We start from the raw sequence: 23758 nt of genomic DNA on the forward strand, positions 1-23758 counted from the left end.
TAAAACACAATGTAGTTGGTTAAATCAAATAGTAAACAATGGAAAGTATCTGCACATTCTACTATAAGTTTTAAAAGTTGTACCATATAAAAAATAACTTCTTAAGTCCCATACACACAATCAAGAAATTTGTCTAAGTTGATACATCTTGGCGTATTTAACACCCATTGTTAGGTCGTCTTTAATTTGTAAGTTTTGGAAGTTCGTAACATCAACGTATGCAATAACAATAGGTGTTAAACATTTTAATGCCCTATATTGAATTGTGAACCTCAGAAATTCGATCTTTGTATAGGGTTGGTTGGCCTCTCTCTATCTTATGCGTTGGCACTATCGAGTATGCAAGTGTTCTTTACTAGATGGTATTGCAGCCTAGCCAATTACATCATATCAGTTGAAAGAATCAAACAATTTATGCATATTCCACCTGAGCAACCAGCAATTGTGGAAAAACAATAGACCTCCATCGTCTTGGCCTTCCAAAGGAAAGATACAGTTTGAGGATCTAAAGGTAATTAAAATCATGCGTTTCAACTTTTCTGATAAAGAACTGAACTAACATTGCGTACAGTGCCCGTGCTCTTGAAACTATAGTACTTAAAGATCTTATTAAAAGTGAAAATGTTTGTGTAGGTCCCGAGTCGGGTGGATCTAACAACGTCTTTGGATCAACCTAACTTAGTGCTAGCGGAAATCACACTAAGCAACCAAGAGGTCTCGGATCTTGAGTTTATTTTCGGTTAAGGAAAGGAGAGTGAGTGAGAGACAGAGATAGTGTTTTTGCAAAAGGTTTTCTTTTTATATCAACTTTCAACAACTAGCTCTAACCACTAGCATCAACAACCTTGCTTCTCATGGCATACTTCCTATTTATAGGGAAGCATGCATGAGAAGTAAGGTACTACTAATGCCCAATGGGCTTCATTACAATAGACCATGGCTCAAACAATGTACAAAATGACCCATCGGCCCAAATACATAATTTAATCAATACAAAAGACTAACTATATAAAACGGGGCCTAACAATCTCTCTCTAGTCTTTAGTATTGAAACCCGTCGGTGTCGTATATCAGGCATTCGTCCTCGGTCAGTGGAAGTTCAACAAGTCTTCGCACGAACTTGTTGAAAGCTTCCACTATCCGATCGGTATTCTGAAGGCCCAAATCCTCGACGGTTCCCATCGGTTTGTTTGTAGAGCTTCTTCACATCTTCAACATGTAGTCCCATAAGCTCATGCTCATCAAACACTCTGATCTAGTGCATACCACGGCAGTGAATAACGGCCTCGCCGGTTGTGTTATCGAACTCCCAATCTTTGAAGTCTCGGAGAGTGTTGGGAAGATAGGGCTCGCCGTGATAGATCTCGTGACATTCTTTCGGCGCCTTGTATCTCCACATAGTACGAGGCTCTCCGGTAGCAGGGTTAATCTCTCTTGGATTTTTGTACCTGCGACCCTTATTCGGCTCAAAGTCCTTGTAGTTGACTCTTGATTGTCGCTGCAGATAAGTCGGGACCCAACTTTCCAGCGTACTTCCAGTAGCACCAGGACTTAGAGCTTTCTAAAGATAATTCAGATCAAGCTCAGGTAGAGTCTTCAGCTCGTGATGACTAAGATAAATTAGATCCCCGCTGTAGCGTCTGATGGCCCAAACTTTATTTCGCTGATCATACCTTGCATACACGATCAGTGAGTCATCGTGATATGGATAGTTGAGCACGTGGGCAGACGCACAGCTAGTGACAATGTGTGTCTTTCGCTTCTTCTTCGGTGGTGGTTCAGGGACAGGATCTGTTGCAGGAGCTTCTGAAACTTGAGCGGGAGGAGTATCCGGATTTGGCGAGTAGTTGATGTCATCATCTTGTTCATTCACCGTCTTCTTCGTTTCAGTTCCCTCGATGAACTCCTCAAAGCTCATACCTGCATTAATAAAGTCAGCAATCACACCTGTATTGTCAGTCGGAGAGATGATATCCTTGTATAAGCTGTCAAGTATTGAATCATCCTCTCTGACTTTGCTGGCTGAGCCGGGGTTAGCATGGTCTTGAGTATCGTGTTGAGAGTGTGAAGGTGATTGAGTGTTAACTCCACCTCCACCTCCTGCTGCCCCGGCCCCTCCATCTCCACCACCACCGTTGCCACCATCGTCATCATCATCATCAAAGTTGTCATGGACGTCATCGTCGTCGTCGTCATCATCATCATCATCATCATCCTCTTCATGTCCATCATCCTCTTCGTCACCATCATATCCACCACCAACACCGCTAGATTGGCCGCCCTGTTGTACTAACCGACCAACAGTCGCCTCTCCTTCTGACACAACAACCTGTACTCCTCGCATGGTCACAGAAGGACCTGCGGTAGGTTGCGAACCACCAACTTGAGAAGTCTCACCAGACCTTCTCCAAGTTCTAAACACGGCATCAAGCCTATCCTCCAGACCATGAAATTCGCCTTCTTGAATGCCCATGAGGTCTGAGGCCGCTTGGTACTTGCTCACCATCTCTTCATTGGTCTTGAGGTGTAGCTCATTCAGACGCTCTTGTTCTTTGATTCTTTCTTTAATGGCTTCCATGTCTATCTGAGCAAGGCAAGAGAGGTGGAGGAAACGAGTTGATTCTCCAAATCAGCAACTCTTGAGTTTGTAGCTTCCTTCTCAACATCCCACCTTCTTGTAGCATCTTTAATTTTCTTGTTTACGCTTGATCTGAGAGCACTAGCACTTGGAAGTCTCTTTCAAGTGTGGCCAGTCTATCTCCAAGTCTAGTATGATCGGCTCTCAGATTAGCGTTCTCAGATGCCTCATGATTTATCAATGCCTGAAGATTTTGGATGCGGGTGTGGAAGATATTGGTCAATAACCGTTGATTTTCAGCAGCTTCATCACTTGCTGCCCTCTGGTCTTCCCACACCCGGATCCTTTCCCTTAGGTCCGCCTTATCTTTTTCATCCTCAAGCGCCTTTTGCTTCATTTCTTTGATAAGCTTGAGTAGGGCAATCTCTCGTTCTGCCCTTTTGGCGTTTGATTCCTCCAGTGCGACGATCCTATATAGGATAGGATCAACGTACACTGGAGGTATCGCAGACATCCCTCGTGAGATTGGTTTGGGAGAGATAATGGTGGATGTTGGGGTTGTGGTTGTTATGGGTGCTGAGGTGGTTGGCAAGGGTAGGGTGATGGCTTGAGTGAGGATTTGTGAGGCTATAGTGGTGGGTGGTGTTGGTTGTATTGTAGTTGGTGTGACGGTTTGGGTTGGGGAAGTAAGGATGGTTTTGCTCCATATGCTTGTAGTTTGTATTGGGGAGCTAAAAACTGAGGAAGTGAATATGGATGAGGTCGATTGTGCAGGTGGTGTCGAGACTTGGGTAGGTTCAGGTTGAGATTGTTGTTGAGGTGGTGAGTGTGGTGAGGAAGGTATTTGGGGTAGGAAAGTTGGAATTGGTTGGTCTGTAGGTGAGGGTTCAGGTGAGGATTCAGGTGATGCATGGAGTAGGGTCTTGGTTTTCTTGGCTTTGGATTTCTTTCTGGTTTTAGGTGGTTTGAGGGCAGGGTTTTGTATGTTGGTCACATCTAAAGTTTTGAGGGCTTGGGCTAGGGCTTCTTTGGTTATTTTTGGTTGGTCTAAGGGCTTGTCATGTGAGGGAGACTTGACATGAGACTTGGTTGACTTCTGGGAGTCTCCATGTCTCCTCAAACGCTTTACGGGCGGCTGGTCTTCTTCCTCCTCCTCAAGCTCTATTACTTTGCCCTTTTCTGCCATCTTTCTCTTCAAATCATGTTCGGCCTTTGTACGATCTTCGGCCGGCTCATCGGATGAATCTTGACCACCTTCAACTGTGGGTTCTGCATCACCCTCACTTTCACTAGACGCCTCTTCCCCAGCAGGCTCTGTCTCTTCAAATTATCCAAACTTGGGCCCAGGTCGTGGTCCTGTGTACTGATGACCTCTGCCCTTGGTGCTCAACAGCACACCAAAAACTGATTTCTTAATCTCGTGAACATGAAATGGCTCGGGGTGTGACTTCTTGTCTTTTGCCTTCTTGTATCCCGGCCTTTGAACGTCTGGGATCATATCATCTAATAACATCTGCACAAATCTTGGGTACATCAACCATGTGGATCCACTCTTGATATTCGCGAGCATGCACAGAATATTCGTCTTGAATAGTTAAACTTCTCTTTGTTGGTCAATGCGTACATAACTCGAACCCAGTCTGTGCTCATGCTGTCAAAACCGCCTCGAATATCTGTGAAGCAATGAGTAATAATATGGAAGAGAAATCTCCAATATGGTGATAGATGGCTCTTTTCTAGGCTCTTCCATTTTGTGTCATACCCCATTTATGCAACGAACCCTTCCAACATCTTTTTGATTCCTCTCTCGTACTTGTAATCGGGCTGGTCGTCGATCTTTAACACCCTTCTGATGTCATCTTCAGTGATAGTTAATTCTTGTCTTGCAACAGTCGTGGTGAAGGACATAGAATTGTCAGCAATTTTGGCGAAGGCCCAGAAATCTAAGATCCACTTGTAATAGATGGCTGGATCCGCAGTGATAGCATATGCAATGGGCGATTGCCTGAGCCCCTTGACCATGGGAGTAAACACCTTGTCAGCCTTTGCCTTAGGCAACGCTAGAGAACAAAAGTTGTTATGACCCTATAATTGAAAATCAAAAGATCATGAGAATCATCATTTAGTCAAACCAAAACAAACAAGATATGTATATTGACAGTAAGAATTTACATAGGAGATAAGTTAGATTTAATACTTCCATTATGTACATTTTAGATGTAATAAGTTAATTTTAGACAATCTATAAGTCAATTGGATCATAATGTACAAAGATCAAGTTCAAAACAATCCACAAGTCCAAACAGTGTGTTTGAGTAAAAACAGATCAGTTGCAATGTGTTTGAGTTTCTGAAAAATTGGCTAAGTATGATTTTTTCGCATGAGAAAGTGTTTCGCTTCGCATGGTCAAGCGAAGCGAAAGACTCTTTCATGCGAAAATCTGTACTTAGCCACTTTTATCCACTTCTTTCTTTACTCAAGATCGCCTTTATGCGAATTAGGTTTCTAGAAGGATTGAACTTGAAGCTCTTATAATTACTAGGTCAATTTGTCCTTAGAACATATGAACAAAAACTTAAATCTACAAACTTTATACAAACAACACTAATGCTAATAATTAGTGATGATACTCAAGATTTTCAAGTCCAAAAACAGATTATTCATAGCATATGAACCAATTTGTAGGTTCCCTGGATGGATCTGCACGAGATATCTCAATCTACACAGGTGCGGAATCCCTGCGTAGGTCGTTACGAGTGTAGAACACGAATCAAAAAACACACGATACGAATAAACAAACACGTTATATTATAACCGAAACACGTGATATGAATCACTGACTACAAGAAACTCTCTGGTTTTCACGTTACACACGATATCACGATCTATATATAATTTTCTCAAACCAGCCGTAACCTAGCATATATATTCACGACAACTTCGCCTGGCATGTTCAGGCAAAGTTGTCCATAACTTCGCTTGACTAACAAGTTTGCCTGATAAGCGAACTTGTCAGTAACTTCGCTTAAACATAAACAAAACACAATTAACATTACAGACTCGATTACAGACACTAGACTATGAACTACTGACATTATGCACCAACAGACTCCCCCTTGGCAGTAGCTTCATGTCTTGATTTTCAAGCACGTGTCTTGTAATCTTCAATCTCTTGGTCTTCATGCATGTACTCCTTCTCTCACGCATACCGTGACTACTCGCTGATATTTCCTCGCTTCGTCTTTCCAAGCAGGAATATAAAATATCTTCTTTTCATTTAACACCTGCATATCAGCATTCGATAAATGAACAAGATGCATCGGATCATACACTCTTAGCACTTCTTGGTCGTCTTCGTCTTCCATCACGGCTTCAGCAGTCTGGCAATCAACATACCACCATTTCAGATCTTTCAACACATCTTGAGGCATAGTCTTCATTGGAACCTCTTTCATGCATCGAATCGGTTTGTACTTCATTACCATCCATGGCTTGCCATCTGCTCTCATTCCTCTTTCCTTATCTTCCACTAGCTTTCCCTTCTGTGGCTTTAATAACTCAAACTTCTTTTCTTTAATACTTTCTTTCCACACGATCTTCCCAATAACTCTGGCCATGTTGTCGTCGCTTCTATTAATCAACCCCAATCTAGCCAAATCCTTCACCTCACATTCAGGCAATGTATTGAGAGATCTCAACGTCCTCTTAAAGTATTGGATCCCATCATATCTTTTTACTTTTCATCATATAGCCAACAGATAATGCCTTTCTTTGATTCAGCATAGCCTTTGATATTATAACTTTTCTTGAACATGGTTGGAACAGCAGGCTTCTTAGTTTTGATAAACCAATGAGCATAGCCTTCCTTCCATCTAGGCTGCTCCTCCCATTCTGTATCATCATCTACTGAATCTTGACATACATCTGACTTTTCAACTTCAGGGATCTCATGTTCAACATTTTCCTCAACTATTTCACCTTCTTCAACATCATCTTCTATCACAATTTCTGCACCAATCTTTTCAATCTCTTCGACTGGTAGAACATCATCTTCACACATAAACTCATCATCCAACATATCATCATCCAACTCCTTCAAGGCATCGATCACATCATCTCCCATCTCCTCGTCATCTACCATCACCACCTCATCACCACCAGAACCGCCAGCTGCGCTTGCAGACTCCCCCTGAGCTGTTGAAGTCCCAAGAGCTTGAGTAGTTCTTGGCAACTCACCACCTGCACCTTTCGATGCATTGGGATCATCGTCTCTGTCATTCTTCTTCTTTGTCCTGAGCTCGTTACCTTTACAGCTCGTCTCCCCCTGAGATGCCAAGAACTCCTTCATAGCATCTATAATTTTTCCATGTTCAACCAGGAGGGACGACTGTAGTTGATTTTCTGCTACTAGGCGTTGAATAGCTTGGGTCTGGATAAGATTCACCTTTGATTGTTCTACCACGACCCGTTCAAGTGCAGCTATTCTTTCCGAGTCTGATAGGGTTGCATCTAAATCGAACCTCATGTGAGATATGTCTTCGCCTAATCCTTAAGTTAAACCTCAGGCGAAGTTACGGATAACTTCGCCTAATCCTTAAGTTCGCCTGAATCTGAAACGGCGACTGATAGGTTTATGAAACAACGTGCAGTTGGTGATTTCGTGATTAAGGAATCCGGAAAACATGATTTTATGGTTATCTAGACGATGAATGTGTGAACGACCACGTTAAAACAAGTTTGAAACCGGGTTTAAGGATCGAACGTCCGAGGTCACTAACCGGGTGTCGAAACAACCTAGGATTAACAACAATGACAAAGATTATTAGCTATGACGACACTGCGAACCTTGAATCGATAACGGAAACTGAGAAAAAGAACAAAGATGAAATCGAAAGACAAGTTCGCTGGTAATCGGATAAGTTCGCTTGTTTTGAAAATTATAAACTGTTGACCTTAAAAATTTCTTTATATAGGAGCGGAGTTATACAGGCGAAGTTGTGGATAACTTCGCCTAGGGCGAAGTTATTCACAAGTTCGCCGATATACCAAATTTTACAAAATCAACCCCTATAATTTGAACAATTTGCAATTAAGTTTTAAAACTTCCTTAAAGAATTAAATGACACGATCAAGTCCAAGTAACCAGTTATAAAATCATAAAACTACCTAAGTACGAAAAACTTTTAAAAATTAAAGTACAAGGGATCAAATTTCAGTCTCGACAGGGACTACTACGTTTTAGAAAAGATCCGAACAGGAATCATACTAACTACGTGACTGTCACATAGATCCGTGTTTAGCTGTATTATGACATAAAGAAACAGGTTGTAGGCAGGTAAATAACTTAAGATGGTTTTTATCGTTTCTGTGATACGAGTTAAGTTCAATTAAGCTCAAAAATTAAGTGGGCAACAACTCAGAGATTATGATGCCTCCTATCTATTCTTAAAGCGTATTTGGCTTTCCCTAAGTCACCCCGAATTGACTTCGACCCGTAGTGTCTGATTAAGTTGTAAGTATTCTTCGATCTTTAGACTCTGCTTCCCGTTCTCTTTCTTACATCATGATTGACATTTAAAGAATGTCTCAATGACTTAAATTTTTTTTATTTTTTTTTATTTAACAAACACATAGAGAACAACTGCAAGTCCCGAATCTGGATCACTGCAGTCTCTTGACACGCTTTCTTCACGGGAATCAGAACACTAACAGGCTCGTTTATGACTGGGTAATCGCTTTTCTGCCTATCATTCGGAAAGATATATATGAAGACATGCAGAACTCTTAAGAAGTTTCCACATAAAATCGAGTAGATTTAGTTAGTATCACTTCTACTTTTACGCACCATAAAAAGCTACCATGACATACAATGACTGTTCTTAAGCCTTTTAAGCCTAATAACTTCACTAGTTAAGCACACAGAATCAGTATATCTATCATTTTCCTAGGTTGGATCAATTTTCTATTAAACATAGCAAACGAACTTCTTACGAAGTAGTAGACTTGAAAAATAATTTCATTTCCCATAAAGAAAAATTTAACTTCTATCGCCCCGACCAAATCAAAGTCTTCAGGGCAACGGCTATCCCGAAGATCCAATGGATCAGCTGGATCGACCACATACTAATATGTGTCCTTCTAACTAAGTATGATCGACTAATTTTAAGCAAAAGAATGAAAACTCATCATAGACCGCCCCGGTCACTTTCAGTCGTCTGGTTAATGGCTATCCTCATATTCTACAAGTAGAAATAAGGACCAAACATATCCTAAGACATGTCCATCAAACTGAGGTAACCGACATTGTTCTAAGCGATAGTGACGTTTTTTTTTTTTTTTAATATGTACAAAAAGCATGGTTACTCGGGATTGATCATCCCATTCAACTCAACAAGGTTTTGAAATCTTGATTTGTCAAACGCTTTAGTATATAAATCAGCGAAATTATCAAGCGTATCCACCTTTTCAAGCACAATCAGTTTCTTCTCAGCACAATCCCGTATAAAATGATGACGTATGTCAATATGTTTAGTTTTACTGTGCTTCACGGGATTGTTAGTTACTGAGATAGCAGCTGTGTTATCAATGCAAATAGAAGTAAGTGAGAAATTCAGACCATAGTCGCGCAACTGTTGTTGAATCCACAGAACCTGGGAGCAGCAGTTGGATGCTGCCATGTATTCTGCCTCACATGTTGAAATTGCGACTGAAGTCTGCTTCTTGCATTGCCACGACACCAATCTGCCACCTAGAAACTGACATCCTCCAGTTGTTGACTTCCGACTTTGATTGCACCCTCCATAATCAGAATCTGTGTAAGCGACCAACTCCAAGTCTCCTCCTTTTGCGTACCACAACCCCAGCTTCGGTTTGCCTTTGAGATACCGCAAGATCCTCTTCACACCCTTCATGTGAGATTCCTTTGGGTTTGCCTGAAAACGAGCACAAAGACAAACTGCAAACATAATATCAGGCCTAGAAGCAGTTAAGTACATTAAAGAACCTATAATAGCCCGATACTGAGTTGGGTCCACATCTGCGTCATTGTCTGTCTCAGCACCCAACTTATGGTTGACGCAGATTGGAGTATCAAATGGAGTGTTGTCCTCCATCTTGAAGCGTTTGAGCACATCATGGACATACTTGGTCTGATGAATGAACATCCCATCCTTCTTCTGATCAACCTGCAATCCTAAAAAGAAAGTTAGTTCACCCATAGCACTCATTTCAAACCTTTTCTTCATGACGGCCTCAAACTCCTGACACATGGAGACTTTTGATGCAGCAAAGATAATGTCATCCACGTAGACTTGCACCAGCAGGAAGTCGCTTCCTTCTCTCTTGACGAACAACGTGCTATCTATCTTCTCTCTTTCAAATCCATTTTCAAGCAAGTAATCTGATAAGGTTGAGTACCAGGCACGAGGTGCCTGATGTAGTCCATACAACGCCTTGCTTAACTTGTACACGTGGTCTGGAAAGTCTGGGTCAGGAAAACCCGGAGGTTGCTCAACATACACAACCTCATCAACTTTCCCATTTAGAAACGCACTTTTCACATCCAACGGAAATACCTTCATCTTCTTATAAGCAGCAAATGCCAAAAACAATCTAATGGCTTCCAATCTTGCCACAGGAGCGAACACTTCATTATAATCAATCCCCTCTTGTTGATTAAAACCTTTAACGACTAGCCTCGCCTTGTTTCTAATAATAATCCCTTTCTCATCTCTCTTGCACTTAAAAACCCATTTTGTGCCTATCGCATGCACATTCTTTGGGTTTTCAACCAAAGTCCAAACTTCCATTTTCTTGAATTGAGCCAGCTCTTCTTGCATGGCCTCGACCCACGAGCTGTCCTTTAGAGCCATTTGGTAATTCTTTGGTTCAATCTGGCTGATAAAGCAGGTGTACAAGCATTCGTTGATTATGCCTGTCTCCTTAATGCTTGTGTAAACACAGGTGTGCTCATTCAAGCTACGTCTTGTTTGTACACCGGAGGACACATCACCAATCACATTCTCCAAAGGGTGATCTTTATGAATTCTCGTGGTCGGAACAGAACCGACATGCAAATTGTCTTCCAAGTTAGAAGAAAGCTCGTCAATGGTTGTTTCTTGCTGAGAGTGAAACGGATTGAAAAATTCTTCTTCAGGAGAGGCAGCAGGGGTATCGATAGCATTTGATGAGGAAGGTTGACATTTATCAAACAGCTGTCTTTGCACTAGATTTTCTTCTTCATCAAGGATCATCTTCGTAGCAACTCTCTCTTCTTCTTCTGCACTATCCAAATACGGTATGTTAAAAGACTTAAAAAGTCTATCATAGTCGAAAAACTCAGCAGGTCCGTTGCTTGGTTTTGGCGGTTTGTAACTTGTGATATCGGTGTTACACACCACCTCAACCTTGCCGGTCGATGTATTAAAGACACGTCTGTTGGGAGTCGCAACAACATAACCGACTAAGATTCCTTCTTCGGCTACTTCACCAAATTTAGAATTTGTCTTTAAAATCGAACAAGGGGACCCGAATGGTTCAAGACCACTCAAGTTGGGCTTCCTCCCATGCATAAGCTCATAACACGTTTTATTTAGTCTTTTAACAGTCAAGACTCTATTCAGGATATAACAGGCTGTAGCAACAGCTTCAGCCCAGAACACCACAGGAAGCTTCGAATCAGCCAGCATAGTTCTGGCTCCTTCAATTAACGTTTTATTCTTCCTTTCAGCCACTCCATTCTGTTGCGGAGTATACGGAGCGCTGTACTGGTGTTCAATCCCTTTCTGAAGGCAGAAGATCTCTATTTCAAAATTCTTGAACTCCGTTCCATTGTCACTCCTGATGAACTTAACCCTTTTATCCATAACGTTCTCAACTTTGGTAATCAAATTCTTCACCATCTGAGCCGTTTCATCTTTTGATTTCAGGAAATATACCCACGAATATCGTGAGTAATCATCAGTGATCACCAAGCAATAAAAAGTACCTCCTAGACTTTTTGCATTCACGGGACCGAAGAGATCCATGTGAAGCAATTCTATAGTACTGACAATAGAATTGACCTTCTTGGTATGATGGGATTTCTTGTGCTGCTTTCCCTTCTTGCACGCTAGACATTTGTCTTCAAAGTTGAAACTTTTCAAGGGAACGCCCAGCACAAGTCCATTCTTGACAATGTGGTTCATCTTCCGAAGATGAATGTGCCCCATTCTCCTATGCCACAATTCGGACTCCGATTCGCTCACTTTTGACATAAGACATGACTCTTCCGTGGCCATTTCAGTTGATCTCATATCCATAATATACGTATTCCTCTCACGTGGAGCCTTCATCACAATCCACTCCTCTGGTATCTGAAAACCAGGATGTAACACAATCGCCTCATTCTTTGTAAAATGTACGGTGTACTCCTTATCACAGATCTGCGACACACTCAGCAGATTGTGCTTCAATTCTTCGACAAAAATTACTTTCTCTAGAGTCATCTTTCCATTAGACACCGTTCCCATTCCTGTAATCTTGCCTCCACTTTCTCCTGCAAAGCTCACTCTCCCTCCTTGAACAGGTTTCAAATCGTGTAACAAGAATTTGTTACCCGTCATGTACCGGGAACAGCCGCTATCCACAACCCAAAGATTATTGGCAGCCCTGTTCAACTGTTCCTGCACGATTAAAGCAAAAGATTAGTATCTAGGGACCCAAGACCAATTGGTCTTGGATCTATACATCCCGAACTTTGGCTTTCCAAAGTTAGTCTCTGTATAATTATTTCTGTGAGTCCTAACAATATACCTTCTTGTGGATTGTCTATGAGGCCATCCAAACCGTCTTGAATTAAATGAATTATTAGTTATGGTTTGGGTGTTACCAGTGAAAAACTGAGATCTATTTCTTTGAAAACCTGGATTAGTCCATTTTCTGAAATTCAATGGGTTTTCAGTTTTATCATTAAATTGATTACTGTTAGCTCTTTTCTCAGATTTTAAAGGCCTCACACCTCTGAATTTTTGCTTCAGAGGGCAATCAGCAACAAGATGTCCTTGTTGATTACATCTAAAACAACACCTGTTTTCAACTTTCTTATCAAAAGTTGTCTTAGATGTTGAGGCTGTATTACTGCCCGTTTGTCTCACATATGGTGGGACATACGGGTTTAGTGGAGACTTCTTTTCAGATGTTTTCTTTTTCTCTCCACTTTTTGGTAATACTTCCTCTTGATTTGTCTCACTCGACTCAGAAGACTTGTCTGAGTTAGATGAGACAGGACTCGGAGCAGAAATTTTAACACTTGCAACAGGCTTACTAACTTCTGGTTCTTTAGTAGTAACTGGAATTGGAACTGTCTGAACAACCTCAAAGTCAACAGATTTCTGAAAACTAGGATTAAAAGTGTAATTGTGATTATAAGGTGGTGGAACCTCATGATAACCAATTCCTCCCCTCTTAACAGAGGAACCTTGATCACTAACAAGGTGATCAAGAATAGCAGAGGAATTTCTGAACTGCTCAAGTTTTCTATTCAGTTCCACCACTTTCACCTGGTGATCAGCAATCTGTTTTTCTCTTTCAGCTATTAGTTTGGTTTTTTCTTCCAAAACTTCATAGCTTAGATCAATCACTTGAATTTTTTCAGCAAGTTTTGCTTTTAGACTTTTAATATCTTTTTCACAAGCTTTTATTTTAACTTTATAGCTATTTTCTCTTGCTTTTGTAAAGTGATGATCTTCTTTTAAAGTTTTAAACTCAGCATCCAAACCAACATACTGATCAGTTATAGTTGCTAATTGCTCAGACAAGTTTTCACATTTAGAACAAGTAGGTTTAGAACATACCTCGGAGAGCTGCTCTTTAACATCTGCCATGAGAGCTTTTTCTTCTCCGGTAACCTTCTCATTTCCTTCAGTTTCAACCTTCGCCAAATTGGCCTGTTCGAAAGTTTCTTCAGAATGCAGGTTCCAGTTGTATTCACCATCTTCTCTGGAAATCATGGCACTATAATCTTTAGAACCCCCATTATGCTGTGTAGACTTGCCTTGACCACGTTCTACACGCTCATTTCTGCACTCCTTAGCAAAGTGGCCGTTTTGCTGACAGTTGTAGCATCTTACCTTCGTCTTGTCAAACCCTGGCCTTCCACCGACAAACTTTCTTCCGGTCTTTTTCATAAACCGTTTCACTCTTCTCACGATCATAGCCATCTGCCATTGCAGATCCATTTCTTCCATATCCTCAGCATCAATCTGGTCATAGTCTTCATCCAACATAGCTGGATCAACAATCTTCCCCTGAATGTAGTTCTCATAGGATGCAATAAAAGAAGCATAGAGAGCAACCTGCTCTTCAGCAGATTTGACACTCATAGGCATTTTAGAGTAGTTGTTGCTAGGAAGACTTGGAGAGCAGCTACTCTTGCTTGCTTGCGGGTTAGAAGCACTAGATCCACCTGCTACAAAGCAAACATCACCATTCGTGTTGACTGACACATGCCCCTCATGTGATGAGTTGGCACCCGACTCTCCCTTCGAGTAGTAGGCAGCTGATTCAGTCTTCGAACCTGAACTAGAGTTGACTTTAGCTCCATACATACCTGGATCTTGAACCTGATCCGTAGGTGTCTCCTTTCTAACCATGTTAAGCTCAAAGGTTCGGAGCTTGTTGACTGCCGTTTCCAGATCATATTGGGGAAAGTCTTTGTCTTCCCTCATCAGCACCGTGTACATCTCCCATTTTGGTGGGAGAGCATCAAGAAGCTTCTCAACCATCTCTTCTTCTCGGTAAGAAATTGAATAGTTGCTCAGTTCAGTCATCAGATGATAATATCGGGTGATGATATCATCTAGAGATTCATTCTTCAAATACTTGAAGACTGAGAACTGGGTTTTGAGCAATTTGATCTTCGAAGCACGGATTCCCACATTTCCTTCAAACCGGTTCTCAAGAGCTTCCCAAAGCTCTCTTGCTGTCTTGTACTTTCTAAACGTATGAAGGATCTCTTGTGGAAGAGCCATAGTGATAGCAGCATGAGCCTTGCTCTCGGCCTCATACATTTTTTCTCTTCTTCTTCCATTTTGCTGTACTTTTTGATCTGATCACGACCTTCGTACTCCATAGTTGGTGGAATATAACCATCCTGGATGCATACCCACATTTTCGCATCCTGGTACTTGACATATTGTTCGAACCGATCCTTCCATGCAACGAAATCGGTTCCCTTCAGCAACCTTGGTGCTTTTGTAGCTGAGCCTGCTTCTACTTCCATCTTTACTAACTCAGAGATGTTAATTGATGACATCTTTCTCGAAAACTAAGAAACCCGAAAAAATCAAAAAAATTTCTTCTGAAAAGTACTGTAGGCGAAGTTACGGATAACTTCGCTTAGACTTAACTTCGCTGGATCTTTCTTAAATTCGCGTGACTTGGCGAAGTTGAGTGTAACTTCGCTTAGGGTAAGCGAACTTAGGAAGTAGGCGAGGTTGTAGAGAACTTCGTTTGAGTTAGGCGAACTTGAGAAGGTAGGCGAAGTTGTGGATAACTTCCCTTAACCTTATATCTTCGCCGAAACCCTACGAACAGTGACGGCAATTCGCCTGATGAACACCTAAGTTTCTGCAGATCTGATTTCTGGGTTTTTCGAGGTTTTTGACGGTGTAAAGGGTTGAATACGATGGTAGGAGGTAAGAATGACACAAAAACACAGAAAACACGTCCCGCGAATAGTCGAAACGGGACGATTTCTACACCCGCGTGAATATCCCGAACCACACAATCGAGACGAGGCTATGATACTAATTGTAGGTTCCCTGGATGGATCTACACGGGATATCTCAATCTACACAGGTGCGGAATCCCTGCGTAGGTCGTTACGAGTGTAGAACACGAATCAAACAAACACACGATACGAATAAACAAACACGTTATATTATAACCGAAACACGTGATATGAATCACTAACTACAAGAAACTCTCTGGTTTTCACGTTACACACGATATCACGATCTATAAATAATTTTCTCAAACCAGCCGTAACCTAGCATATATATTCACGACAACTTCGCCTGGCATGTTCAGGCAAAGTTGTCCATAACTTCGCTTGACTAACAAGTTCGCCTGATAAGCGAACTTGTCAGTAACTTCGCTTAAACATAAACAAAACACAATTAACATTACAGACTCGATTACAGACACTAGACTATGAACTACTGACATTATGCACCAACACAATTTCATATGAAGATCGATCATGAATCGACCAGACGGTTCATCTGAACCGTCGTCTCGATCCACGAGAACCCAGAAGACCTGAAGATGAATGATTTATGAGTTTTGATGTTATACCGAAGGTGGATACTCTGGATTCAACGACATATTTGTGATTTATGAGGGCCGGATACTTTGAAGATTTAAAGAAAATTTGGGTTTTGAGTTTGAAGATTTGAGAGAGGAGAGAGTGAAAACTTAAAATAATTTGGTGAATAGTGAAAGATATTTTAGGTTTCCCATATATATAGAGTCAGCCTATCTCGCGATAAGGTCAAAACATCGTGAGTATTTACTGAAAATACACTCTCAGTCCTCGGTCTTTAAAAATATTTGCATTTTCAAACCCGAAAAACATTTACCCACCGAATCCAAGCACTGGATTGTTTATAATGTTTTCTTTTGTTGGTCCATAACTGTTAACATTTGCACAATCGATCTCTTTTGACAAAACAAAACATGATAAAGGAAGACACTAAAATAAACTCAAAATTAAAAATAAAACAATGTAAATAAAAATAAAATTAAAATGAAATTTAAAAAACAATTTTAAAGCTGAAAGCAATAATATTAAATTAATTTACATAGAATTTTCTTTGGATAATTTTCAAAGAATGATCACGATGTGGAATCATATTGGTTTGCAAAGCCCTAGATCGCGTTTCCATTTTGAAATTATTGTGACACAAGTTCATCATTGACTGTATATATTGTCCTCCTTTTTAACTTGACAAGTGTTTTGATGCCAAAAGTGATACATTTAGGATACAATTAGGCACGGTGCGTATGTGGTCCCCACTTAATCGGACATGTTGCTGATTCCATCATATCTCAGGCCTACTTTGTGTTAACTTATCACCTCAACTTGACTTAGACCTTTCTTAGTTGATCACAGTACACTTATTGACAGACTGACTTACTGTATACTGTACATTGTACACATGACACTTTGTGCTTTGCACACTTGACTCGATCTAGAACGATTAAAATAAAGCATAAGTTCAGGCCATAACAATCAGGTCGGATAATACCATATTATCGCGCAGAGAAAGTCCAAGGCTTGAACAAAGGAAAGAAAATAAAACAAAGCAGAAGACTCAGGGCCTTAACAATCAGATCTTGTATGACTACAAACGTAGAAAGTCCAAGGCTTGAGTCGAAAATAAATGAAGAAATAAAGCAGAAGTTAAAATTCCTAGGACTGACACTTTTTTTGACTTCTTTTCTTTTTCTTTCTGACTCTTTTGTTTTTCTTTTCCATGCTTTTCTTTGACTTTTACTTGACTCAATAAAAATTAAAAATGACACTGACTTTCATAAGACGAATGTGATCAGGTAAAGAGAGGCTTGGGTATGACATGTGTAGTTACATTTTTGCCTTCATGAATATGACTTCACAGAATCATGCAACCGCTTCATACTCGTATATCCATTAGCACCGGCAAGAATTTAAGTTTATATCACTCGACACTTACTGTTTGTCAAGCCTACCTACACATTAATGAATGACCTTGTAGCCTTTTGTTCTATTCTTTTAACGTGCTAGAATAATTACAAACCAATGTACTATCACTTTCCATATAGTCGGATCAAATTCTCAAATTTTGAAAATTTTAATTATCCGACACCCTCTAAGCAGGAGCTCCCTCTAAACGGGACACTTCTTTTTGAATTTTCTTGAAATTTAAAAATAAAATCTTTTTGTTAAGTCAAATGACTTGGTTTTGTAAAGTAAATTTAAAATCTTTTTGGTGAGTTAAAGTTAACTCATTTTCTCCCTCTAAAAGTGTGACATATTTGAAGAATATTTACAGTTTTAAACTAAAAGATAGACGATAAAAATTTTACTGAAAGGAAATCATGCCCAAAGACTCAACGAGAAACAAAAATCGGGCACGACTGAAAGCTTTTGTAAAGAGATCTGCAAAGTTAAACTCAGTATGGACCCGTTTTATGTCGACAAGCTTGCGATCATAATAATCACGAATGAAATGTATCTGGATGTCAATGTGCTTAGTCTTTGAGTGCTGGACTGGGTTTTTGACAATAGCAATGGCCGCCTCATTATCACATTTGATCGTTGATCCATAAAAATTCAAACCGTAATCCAGCAGCTGATGCTGGATCCATATCACTTGTGAGCAGCAGCTGGATGCGGCGATGTACTCGGCTTCGGCTGTGGATGTAGACACAGTGACCTGTTTCTTGCATTGTCATGAGATCAACCGATCTCCCAGGAATTGACATCCACCAGATGTGGATTTTCTATCCAAGTTGCATCCCCCATAATCACTGTCGGTGTAAGCATGAAGTTCCAAGGGAGAGTATTTTGGATACCAAAGACCCAAACATGGTCTCCCTTTCAAGTATCTAAATATAACTTTGACAGCAGTCATGTGGGATTCTCTTGGGTCAGACTGATATCTGGCACACTGACAAACAGGGAACATGATGTCCGGTCTGCTTGCAGTGAGATACATCAAGGAACCAATCATTGACCTATAAAGGTGTTGATCGACTGGTTTTCCTGATGGATCAGGAGCTAGAACAGGACGCGTAGCAATAGGTGTCATGAAAGTTGTTGAGTCCTTAAAACCAAATTTCTGAACAATGTCATGAACGTACTTTTCTTGGTGAATCAAAGTCCCGTCCTTCTTTTGCTCAACTTGTAAGCCCAGGAAGAAAGTCATCTCCCTTAAGGAACTCATTTCAAATCGCTTCTGCATGATCTCAAAACACTCCTTGCACAGAGTCTCATTCATGGACCCGAAGATAATATCATCAACATACACTTGAACGAGAATCAAATCATCCTTCATTTTCTTGACAAAGAGAGTTTGATCAAAAATGCCTCTCATGTATCCGTTCTTCACTAAATGATCAGCCAGTGTGGCATACCAAGCACAGGGAGCTTGGTGAAGACCATAAAGTGCTTTGTCAAGTCGGTAAACATGGTCAGGATAATTTGGGTCTTCAAAACCTGGTGGTTGCTCACATAAATTTCTTCTTTTACTTTCCCGTACAAGAAAGCAGTCTTCACATCCATCTGATATACTCTGAAATTCATGTACGAGGCATAGGCCAAAAAGATACGAATTGCTTCCAATCTGGCCACCGGTGCATAAACTTCATCGTAATCAAGTCCTTCTGGTTGCCAAAAACCTTGTACGACCAACCGGGCTTTATTTCTTATAATCACCCCCTTGTCATCTTTCTTGTTACGGAACACCTATTTTGTTCCGATTGGCTTCTTGTGATCTGGTTTCTTCACTAGCCTCCAAACGTTTAGCTTCTTGAACTGCAGCAGTTCTTCTTGCATTGCTTCAACCCAAGAGTTTTCCTTCAAAGCAACTCTGTAGTCCTTGGGCTCTACCTGCGAAATAAAACAAGCAAAAAGACATCTGTTAATGTTACCAGAGGTGCTGCGCGTTTGGATGCTAGCTGACGGATCTCCAATGATGTTCTCAGTCGGATGTCGGCGATGAGTTGGTAACTGTGGGATTTTTTCGACACTCTCGACTGGCGTTGCCTCAAGCTCAATGGTCAGGCTCTCTATGGGATGAAAGACTGCGGTTACATCGACAGCAGCATTTGGTTGGGGATCGCTAGCATCTTCTTCTTGATCAACCAAATGTTCCTGAGCGAAGGTGCCTTCCCATAGGTTGTCGTAGAAAGGTACAACAATTGCAGGTACCGATGATGAGTCAGTGGTGCGAGAAGTTCCAACAGGAACGGTGTCATTTTTCACATTCTCTTGAATAGCTTCCTCAGCAGATCCATGAACGTCTTCTTCATAAGAAAGTGTAGGAACTGATTCAACTATACTTGGATCATGAGTTGGGGAAGTTTCTATTTAGTGGGTTTGTTGATCCGCCGCTTGAATGGTCTGGTCGTTTCCCACATTGTCAGCTGACATAAATGAATCGATGTCTGAATCATCTGCGTCTTCGACAGCGGGCATTTTGGTAGATTCTGCAGATGTTTGCACATTGACTTCCGGGACAGGTTGATTAGCCCCGTGTGGACCATTGAGTGCGGGTGCGGGTGCAGCAATCTGAATATCTGTCAAACCTTTCACAACGGCGTGCATCAAGATTGATTGATCAACAGTTGTCAAAGATGGTGCAGAAACAACAGGAGACATCACTGGTGTAAACGGTGGTACATACATTCCTCGAAACTGCCTGAACAAGCCTTCATAATCAAACATCCAATCAGGACCATTGTGTGCATCGGTAGGGTTTAGTTCTTGCTAGTCAATGTTGAAGGACTCCAAAATCACTCAGGATTTCTTATTGAACACACGATAAGCACTTTTGTCAGCGGAATAACCAACAAAGTAGCACTCATCCGCCTTTTCAGCAAACTTTGAAGTTGTAGCAACATTTGACTGAAGCACTGTGCATGAACAACCGAATGTCTTGAAGAAATTAATCCTTGGCTTGTTTCCATAAAAGACTTCATAAGGTGTCTTATTCAGTCTTTTGTTCAGCAACACACGATTCTGAGTGTAGCAAGCAGTGTTGATGGCTTCCCCCCCAGAAGAATAAAGGGAGCTTGGAGTATGACAGCATGGTTCTTGCAGCTTCAACCAGTGTACGATTTCGTCACTCAGCCACCCCATTTTGTTCAGGAGTGTAGGGTGCACTGAATTGACAAAGAATCCCCTTGTTGTGACAGAATTCGTTGACGGCTTTGTTGCAGAATTCTGTTCCATTGTCACTTCTGATGCACTTGACTCGTTTGTCCGTCTGATGCTCAACCAACACGATGAATCTGATAAGAAACTGAGATGTCTCATCCTTATGTCCTAGCAGAAAAGTCCAACTGAAACGCGAGTAATCATCAGTAATAACCAGACAATAGGCTTTGCGACCTATTACCATTGGTTGAACGGGACCAAAAAGATCCATATGCAACAGTTGAAGAGTGGAGTTTATGGAATTGACAGTCTTGGGGCGGTGAGGGAGTTTGTGCTGTTTGCACTTAGAGCAAGATAAACATTTTTCAGCACAATGAAAAGATTTTACGGGCAAGCCCCTCACATGGTCACCTTTAATCAACTTATTTAAGTTCTTAAAGTTGACATGCCCTAGACGTCGATGCCATAAGGATGAGTCATTCTTCGAGGCCTTGGACAACAGACAAGAAGCAGTCCGCATGGAATAATTGCTTCTCATGTCCAGAATGTAAGCGTCATTGTGCCTCGGAGTACGCAACATAATCCACTCTTCCGGGACTTTAAAGCCTGGTTTAAGAATAAGACATTCATTTTCAGTGAAAAGAGTTGAAAATTTCTTATCGCAGATCTGAGAGACACTGAGTAAGTCGTGATTGAGTTGTTCCACAAGATTGACTTCGTCGAAGGTCAATGTGCCATTGGAGACCTTGCCTTGTTTCGTGATTTCTCCTCCTATGTCACCAGCAAAGGAAACATGTCCACCATCGAAGGGCTTTATATCGAACAATAGGGACTCATCTCCTGTCATATGTCGGGTACAGCCACTGTCCAAGTACCAAATACTGTTGACAGGCCTTCCAGGATGACCCTACATACATGAGCAGCTAGTTAGTAGAAGGGCCCCGAGACGAACTTGTATCGGGAAAAGCAAACAAAAAGTCACCCAGTTTTATATTATGATTCTTGAAAATGTAATCTTTTGGAGAATCTGAATCTGAAGTGCAATCACTCGAGGAACTTGTGTTAAGATTCCCTCGGTCCTTAAAAGGTTTTCTTGATTCCTTCGTTTTGGTTTGGGTTTGATTAACAATTCTTCTGTATTTGCTTTTGAAAACGGTTTAAAGGGGTTTTTAGGGTTTTCAGCTTCTGGCCTTTTGGCTAACCGCTTTCTTTCCCTTTGTGTTAGCCAGAAGGGTTTCTTGGGTTTGTCGGTTCTTTTAATTCTTGAATCCGTCTCACTGGCTGAGGTACAAGTTTGATAAAACATTTTCTTAGGTTGAACAATTAACTCAGTAAATGTCTGACCAAACTTACTTTTGGCGTCTCTTTGTTGCTTATGCCAGTTCTTGCAGTGTCTCGCAAGATGAGACAGATTCCCACACACAAAACAACATTTTCTTTTGTTACAATCATAGACGTGTTGATCACTGAAGTATGTGGGGTGAGGTGATGTGGTAGAGTTAACATATTGATAACCTCTATCTGTGAACACATTTGAATGATTCGATGCAAAGTAATTTGACTGCCTAGGTTTATGACCAGAGTAGTAATAGGTACTATCAGATTGATCATAAAATTGAGAACTATTTCTATTAGTAGTATTTTGTGAAAATGAAGTTTTCTTTGAAGGCACATTTTTAAACGACGTGCTTGATTTTTCATTTTCAAAGACAATTTCTTGTTTTCGTAAGTTCTCAAAATCACGATCAGTTGACGAGCAACTAGAATTTGTCTGTTCACCAACTTTAGCCACATTTGTTTCATCAAAAATAGTTTCACATTCAGAATCAGACGAAGAACATTCACTTTCATTACATACTTCTTTACAATTTTCTTCACAATTGGTTTCACAAAATACAGGTTTTGATTCCGACATTAAACATTCCAACATGGATTCACAAACTTTGTTACAGACAGGGTTATTAATACTTTTGGTTAGACCCACACATGACTCAAAACGTGGTTCTAATCCTCCATTTTGCTTAAAACCCTGATTAACTTTCCCACAATCACCATTGTTTATATCACCTGCTTCACAAGACATATTGACGTTAGATTTATCAAATGATTGAATTAGAGCAGCAGTTTGAGATGCTGCGGGAACAAATGTCACAGGTTTTGGTATCTACCAACACCGTATGCCATTTCTTCATCAGGAGAAGTATTATAACTAAAATGGGGCAAACTGGTGTAGTTATCATTGAATGGTGGTGGTACGGCAGTGTAGTCGTACCCCAACCCCGTTTTAACTTTAGTACTTCTCTGGGCTCCAATAAGATCATCTAACTTCTCAGATGATGCCTCAAACCTTTCGACTTGTTTTTCCTTTTCTTTCTTATCAGTAACTTCGTGTTTTAATTTCTTAATCTCTTCTTTTAAATAATTGATTATGTCCTTATAGTAAATGACATTATGTTTTTCTCGAAAAATTTCAAGTCTAAGATTGGCTACATCATCGTGATGAGTTTTGATCTTTTCAATGTAGATCTTATCGGCTTTTACATATTCAGTGTTCAACTGACGAAGTTTTGCATTTTCTTTCAAAACTTCGTCTTGTAAGTATCTATAGTATGTAACCTTGTTAACACATGCTTCCGTGCAAAGATTTCGTTTTACCTCATCAAGGTGTGATGCACTAGAACCGGCAGTAGAAGATGAAGAGGCTTCATTGTTTGCAGTGAAAGCCATGCTAGCCATATTCAGCGGATTCTGCAGCTCTTGAAACTGTTCGTCCCAATCCATACCGGTGTGAACTTCTGTTTGAGAAACAAGGGCTCTTGAGTTTGAGCTTGAGCTGCCCTTGTGTGGACGATTCCCGATGCTTGGAGCTGAGTTGTTTGCCTTTTGATCCTCAGGCCTCATTCAGCAGCTTTTACATTCTCTTCATCAGTTACTTCTGTCACCTGTATATCGTTTGCTGGTTTGGGAGGATTCGTGCATTCTCTGGCAAAGTGACCCATCTCTGCACAATTGTAGCATCGAAGCTTGCTCTTTTCGAAACCAATTCGCTTTCGATTAGAATCATTAAAGCTGTCCTTTCCGTAGGTTTTGATGAAGTTGGTGGCCCTTTGCACAGCCATGGCCATCTGATACTTGATGTCCATTTTCTCAAGATCATTTTGATTGATGTCTTTCAAATCACCTATCTCAAACTGAGCCGGTAACAGATTCCCTTGCAATAGCTCTTCATGACAAGACAGAAAAGCTTTAACGAGTGTCACATTTGAATCATTCAGCATGGG

At 40.8% G+C, this 23758-nt stretch overlaps 1 pseudogene across 1 annotated transcript in view; it reads left to right on the top strand.

Annotated features, from left to right (window-relative positions):
• LOC143587316 (ABC transporter C family member 8-like) overlaps window positions 1-23758 on the top strand; it is a 45162-nt pseudogene that overhangs the window by 16480 nt on the left and 4924 nt on the right. The window contains exon 9 of the transcript XR_013144865.1: window positions 296-511. The product of XR_013144865.1 is annotated as an ABC transporter C family member 8-like (transcript). The remainder of the gene's footprint in view (window positions 1-295; window positions 512-23758) is intronic.

The sequence above is a fragment of the Bidens hawaiensis genome, unplaced genomic scaffold (assembly GCF_021521415.1).
Source record: "Bidens hawaiensis isolate Kalapana, Puna unplaced genomic scaffold, B.hawaiensis_p1.1 tig00035450_1, whole genome shotgun sequence".
In the NCBI taxonomy this organism is placed as follows: Eukaryota; Viridiplantae; Streptophyta; class Magnoliopsida; order Asterales; family Asteraceae; genus Bidens; species Bidens hawaiensis.